Source organism: Mauremys mutica, chromosome 2 (genome assembly GCF_020497125.1).
Source record: "Mauremys mutica isolate MM-2020 ecotype Southern chromosome 2, ASM2049712v1, whole genome shotgun sequence".
Lineage (NCBI taxonomy): Eukaryota > Metazoa > Chordata > Testudines > Geoemydidae > Mauremys > Mauremys mutica.
In genome coordinates, this window is record NC_059073.1 from 235,618,218 (window position 1) to 235,624,869 (window position 6,652).

At 38.0% G+C, this 6,652-nt stretch overlaps 1 long non-coding RNA gene across 1 annotated transcript in view; it reads right to left on the reverse strand.

Moving 5' to 3' along the window:
- Nucleotides 1-1,387: 1,387 nt before the first annotated feature.
- The window catches only part of LOC123365279, a 56,139-nt gene continuing 50,874 nt past the window's right edge, over nt 1,388-6,652 (reverse strand). The window contains exons 2-3 of the long non-coding RNA XR_006577513.1: nt 2,850-2,910; nt 1,388-1,430 (exon numbers count right to left, since the gene is read on the reverse strand). This is a non-coding gene — a long non-coding RNA (uncharacterized LOC123365279). The remainder of the gene's footprint in view (nt 1,431-2,849; nt 2,911-6,652) is intronic.

Here is a 6,652-nt window from a genome sequence, read left to right on the forward strand (position 1 = left end):
GGAAGAGGCCAATAGAATTCTATAGAGAATATTCTAAAGTCCTATCGAATTTAGGACACTCTTTCAATAGAGCAGCAAAGAGTCCTGTGGCACCTTATAGACTAACAGATGTATTGGAGCATAAGCTTTCGTGGGTGAATACCCACTTCGTCGGATGCATTCTTTCAACAGAATTTTTTAAACCAACAAAACTATGGAATTTATAGTTAGGATACAATTAAATTCTATATGTTGGTGTAAAATTATCTAGAAAGGTTATCACTCTCAATTGAATGTGTAGGACTTTTCAATAAGGGAATAATTAAATAGCTGCTGCTACCTAGTATAAAACTAAATTTAACTTCCAATCTACACAAAGCAAGTTTCTTGGCCAGATTCACTAGTGCGAGTGGAGGAAGTTGTAGATTATATCTCCTTGTATAGACCCCTGCATCCTGGGAGATTCATGCTGAGGAAAGACAGCTGGTATTATTGTTGGCACATTCTCTTGGGGTTTCTACCAGGAAGGCAGGCTATAGTTTTAGTTTTCAGCCAGGAGTTTACAGCAGCTGTATTGGCTAGAGGAAATACACCAACCACGCACAGTTCCCAGCCAAAACTCTTCTCGCCCCATGACTCTGGCCAGCCATCTGAATGGTTGTAAATATGTACATATTACTGCCCTTGCACTGCACAACACATGCAGTATCACACACACACACACACACACACACCCCTTTTCTTCAGCTTCTTCATATACATGAGAATAGACTTTAGAACATAACTGAAAAGATTTTACCTCAAGCCTAGTGAACATGTGCTGGACTATTTTGAAAGCTAAATCAATTGTCACTCATCCTACAGGAAATCTTAAACATCCTATTGGTACAGAACCAGAGATGGAAGCATGTTTCCCTGCAAGATGTCACCATTCCAGGAAGGTTGATGTAACTCACACAATGCTGTTTATGGTATCACTACAGAGTTTTGGTTTCTCTGTGTGATGGGAAACTGAATTTTTAAATTATTAGAACTCATGGGAAATATGAAGAAAAAATTCTCTTATGGCACAGGTGAGCACAGATGTGAAACTGCAGATAACTATAGTGTGCAAAATGTACACACCTCAGATGATACCCCTAAAATTATAACAGAGTGAAAGCTTGCAAAATTCTGGCCCTTCCCATCTCAACCAGAATTTCAAATGTTTGTATCTACATACAATCAAGAGAGTTTTACTCTAAGTGCAATACTAAATTTAATAACCAAGTTATATGTGGCAATGTTCTTATGGAAAGAATTAAAAGCTATGGGGCAAGAGGAAGAAGGGGTCATGCCCCAAGGATCCATGGACAAGTCTTCTCCTACCCCCATAGAAAAGGGCATAGCTACCTTTGCAGGATGGTCCCTCTCGTCTATGATCATACAGGACCCTTTGAATGTCCAGAGATCTGCATGTTGGAGTGATGAAAGTGGAGAGCTGTGGGCAGAGGCATATCATCCCTCACAGGGAATACTCAGTAAAGTTAATACAGCCTGGAGCAAGGAGGCCTCAACTCACCAATCTTCTAGTTAATGGTCAAACATGCTAAACACTTGTGCTACCCAGATGACTAACCAATTACATCACAGAGATCGGCATCAATACTCCCATTAAAACTTCAGTAGGAAATTCATGTGGTCTATGAGGTAGCTTTTCAGTATTAAAGAAATCTGAAAATTCCCTTTAGTAACCAGATAGGGAGAGTCTAATATTCAAAGGAAATCACAGTAACCTAACAAAGTGGCCCCTTACTCTAGTCATTTGACCTCCTAGAATCCCTTTGGTAAAGTGCTATATAATTGATTAAGCTACAGTTAGTATTAATTTATTGAGATGATGAATTTAATTTTCCCAGGGCCTTAGGGCATATGCAAGCAAAGGTACAGTCAATCTATAAAACCACAATACAGCTATGTAAAGAAATTAAAAAGTGTATTACTGGATTCACCAAAAGTAAGTAAAGAGCTCCTGTGTATAAAGATATTGTATATCCTACAGGTCCTTTACTTTCAGTTGCTACGCCACATGTGGTACGCCTCTCTGTAAGAGGTTATGGATAAATACTTATTAAGATATGTCAATATCTGAGTAAAGTTGGAAACAGATTGAATCCCTAATGAATTTCAGAAAAAAAAAATCCTATAAGAAGGGTTCATGCTGTGAGAGTTTAACTCCTTTGAAGTAAGAGCAACAGCGAATAAAATACAATTTTCCAAGTCACTCTTTGCGGGCTGCCCAAGGAAAATATGTCAGCATGAATACTGAGCTACTAACCTAGGAGCATAGCACAATGTGTGTCTAACACGCTGGGGCCCCTAGATGCTACTGCAGTGTAGATATAAAACCAATAATAATATTCTGGGAAGCCAGTGGATAGCAAGTGATAGAGTCCAATCCAATTATAGATACTTATAACATCCGAGCCAGACTTTGGGAGACCCAAAGTGTGTCCAATTTATACATTTAAAGAGCTGGATGAATTTCTGCATCAAATTTTGACTGAGCTGGCATGACACTTTCCCTTTAAGAGGGTGATTCTGTAGCTCTGCATGAAAGTAGTGTTTGTGATATGAAAAGTCCCCAGAGGGGTTGTGGTCTGACTATAAGAAAATAATATTAGCCAAAGGGGGGAAAAAACCTGCACTAAATTGTAGGATACCACCCCCAAAAAGGCAGAGATCAGTGAGCCCAGATTAATGCCAACCCTAGCTGGAGCAGTTTGTGTTCATTGCCACAAGTACACAATTTATTATTAATTAATTGCTAAGCTGTTGAAAAAAAAAGAATAAATAGATATAGATAGACAGAAGGAAACTGTCTGATTTACCTGTGCTTTGTAAATCTGCTCACCTGCCAAGCCACACATTAGTCACCATTTATACATCCACCTTAAAATGTAACACACAGAGAGATTTAGAGATTTTAAAGGCAGAAGGGACCATTACAACCATCTATTCTGACCTCCTGCATAGCACATAACATAGAATTTCATCTGGTAATTAACTGCCTGAAGCAGTTCCTGCCTTGGACATCTTACTGTTTTATTGCAACTGACATGAAGTCTGTGATATCACGAGCACCTTCCATTGTGGCCCAAGACACAGACAAACGATTGTCTTGTCAAAGATTTCTGATTTTGTTCAGTCATAAAAAAGGAAAAAATAGGAAACTATGAGGAAAATAAAGAGATTAGAAGTAAGTTAGGTTTAACACATAAATGGGGGGGGGGAGGAGGAGAGGGGGAAGGCCCCTCAGAATTGAAAGCAAGCAATGGTTAAATTTTGAAAGAGGAAAAACAATTGCTAGCCAACTAATAATAAAAGCATGTACAGTATCTCTACGCCAATCCATGATTTTGTATTTGCAACTGTGAAGAACAGAGTAAGAATTTAAAGGAAAACTAGGGGAAACAACAGGATGTTAAAAATGGAAGGCAAATGTATCCAACAAGTAGCAGTTCCAAAATGGCCACTTAGCTACAGGTCTTCTCCAGATTTAAAAGGACCAGTCCTCAAAAAGACATGCTGAGAAAATGTTCCTATAAGAGAAACATTCATACTGGAGAGTCAGCAGGACACAGAAGGTTCTCCTGTGAGAGGGGCTGCTTCTGTGTCGTGTACCTCACATATCATACTATATCCCCTTTACATCTCTTGCCCTGACATCCTCCCTCTAATCCTTTATGATGCCTCACACACTTTGGCATGCACAGTGAATAAACAAACATACAATGATAAATCCATAATAAAAAGGATACTATACGTCTGTCATCAGTGTTTCCTTCACCCTGGACTGTGAAGATGGCACAGCACTCTCTCAAACAAGCCCTTTAGCTATTACTAAAGTGCCCCTAATGCATCATGGAACATGAAACAATGCATTCAGATGTTACAGTCTGTGTGTGAACTGGTCTGCTGTGTTTCTGACTGCTTGTTAGGATTGCATGATAGGTGATATATGATGGGTGCCCTAGTGCTGAGAAACAGTTACAGATCTGGAGAAAATGTGGGCATAGAACAGTCACAAATAATCAGACCAGGGGGATTCTGAGGAGTAATGGCTTGTCTGCACATGGAAGTTAATCTGTCATAATGTAGGGTATGAATTTAAAGCTGATTAACTAATCTTGATTAACTCCTTGGGTGGCATGCAATTAGTTCAGAATAAAACTGAATTATTCCAAATGGATTAATTTAAATCAGAATAAAGCACTCTTGTTCTGGAATAAGAGCGTCCACCCATGGAGTTAATCTGGAATAGCTATTCTGGAATAACTCCTGTGTAGACAAGCCCTAAATGGATTATCTGGGCAGTTATACAATGTATTGTTTTGATACAGTGGGCTTGTTAATATTTTGCCCACACTCTTAGGAGGCATTGCATGAAATTGTATGATAAGATAAGAAAACAAAATGATCAAGAAATAACATGCTTTACTTGGTTTCCCCTCCCCCATAATATCCTGGTTGTTTAGCTTGCCGAGGGACAAGAGACAACCTCCCCTCGCTCCCTGTCCCTTCCAGTGGGAGCATCTGCAGCCTGGATGGTCCCAGCCAGTAGGGCTCCGTGTGGGCAAAAGAACACACAGAACAGTTTGCAGGATGGGGACCTTTGTTTTCTCTGTCTTTGCCTTTTCCCTTCCTCTATTTCAAATGATGGAAGGACTTTTAGATCTATGAGAATGGGCTAATGAAACATGGCTCAGTAGAGAAAATGAACTGGAGAGAAACAAGGGAGTTTCTTTTACAGCTGCAGAGATCCATTTCTTCTTGTTTTATTTGTGATTCTGCAAGACACTCCCGTTATCCTGTGGTGCAGATTCTTAATGGGAGCATGGTTTTGGTTTTGTATGAAAAATATTTGTACCGTTTTAAAGAATTAAAACAATAATTGTTCATTTTTAAGTTATTGTTGTTCCAGTGGTGCAGAAACAGTATCTGTAATTATCTATAGGTACATTATTTTACTCTGCTAAACAAATCAACTCTATATCTCTACCATATGCTTTCTGACTGCTGAAATATGGAGTTTATGTAGGGTCTCAACATAGAAATGTGAACAATTGTGGTGCCCATCAGACTGAAAATAAGGTAGGAATGTAATTATATACCAGAAATTGATACCATAAGAAAAAGTCATAGCAGGCTAATGTGATAAGGTACTGTAACATCAGATGAGTAGGAGTACTAGCATTTCTGTATTAAATTGGTATTAGTAGTATATTAGGCTAACATGATATGACAAAAAAATTGCAAACAAAATACTATAATTTAGTCTAGGGCATAAATGTGAGGGGAAAAAAACCAAATATTGTCAAAGAGAAACACCCTCTTTTCATTTAAAGGAACATGTTGGAATTCTGTAATAGAATTTGCTGTTGTGTCACATTGATAAAGTTCAGAAGAGAATACATACTGCTATTTGAATTGTATGTTTGTACAAATAATAACTTACACTGATATGTCATTTTTCATTCCAAGGGATCTCAAATAACTTCACAAACTTAAAGCTATATATAAAGCAGTGCTTTGGTGCTATAAACATGTATCTTAACACAATATTGGGGTACTTTGTGTGTAATCCTCCAATCTCAAAGGACTTTTTTTTTGCAGTCCTTACTTTTTTTTGCTCAATAGAAATTTTGTCTGAGTAAGGATGGGCTGATCAGACCTTAAACAGTGATTACCCTCATAAATGCCCCCCTTTACCTTTGATAACTAAGTTCCTGATCCTGCAAGTTAGACTTGAAATCAGTGGGGTTCTGCAGAGGCATCTGCGTGCATGGAGTAACTCATAGGACTGGTATAACTACATCAATGCAGCATTCATAGTATTCACTATGCTCGTAAGGATATGCAGAGGACAACAGTGGTGAATACTTCTGTAACATTATTTACTTACAAAAGCAACTAGAAACAGTAGTTTCTCTTAAGAACTTTTCAGAGATTCACTTCACCCATACTGAACTTGAACTTTCCAGTGAATATGCAAGGATCGCTTGTTTACCTCATTTACCTTGCCTGGGCAAGTGCGCTTCCAGCTGTTCTAAACTAAACTAAAGTTCAGTTCAAAACCCCTTTAAAAAACAGAAGAGCAAAGTTTGTGCTGCCAAACGTCTGTACTTCCTCATATGTTTCAGCTGTCTTCAAAAAATCATGCATAAAAATTTGTTGGAATAGTGTTAGGTCTTCATATATAAAATCAACAGTGCCTAATGATTTTTCTCCATGTGAAAGAATAGCTGAAAAGGAGAAAGTATATATTTTTTGCCTCTCTGAATATATTATACTATTCCACTAAGATTTACTATGTTCCTCCACTATGTAAGTCAATGGCAACATTCCAGGCCCTAAATTTGCACATTAGGGCTTGTCTACACAGGCACATCCAGAAAAGTTATTCAGATTAACTTCAAAGTGAATTTTGATAAACCAAACTGAGGCAACTCTAATTCTGAATAAGTGTGTCTACATGGGGAGATGTGTGGTTTAACTTATCCTGTTTTAAAATTAAGGATTTGTCTATTATCATTAATCTGTGAAAGATGTAATCCTGGTTAATTTTTTCTACATGTTGTGTAATATAATCTATGAGAAGACTGAGTACAACAGCAATTACATAATGTCAACC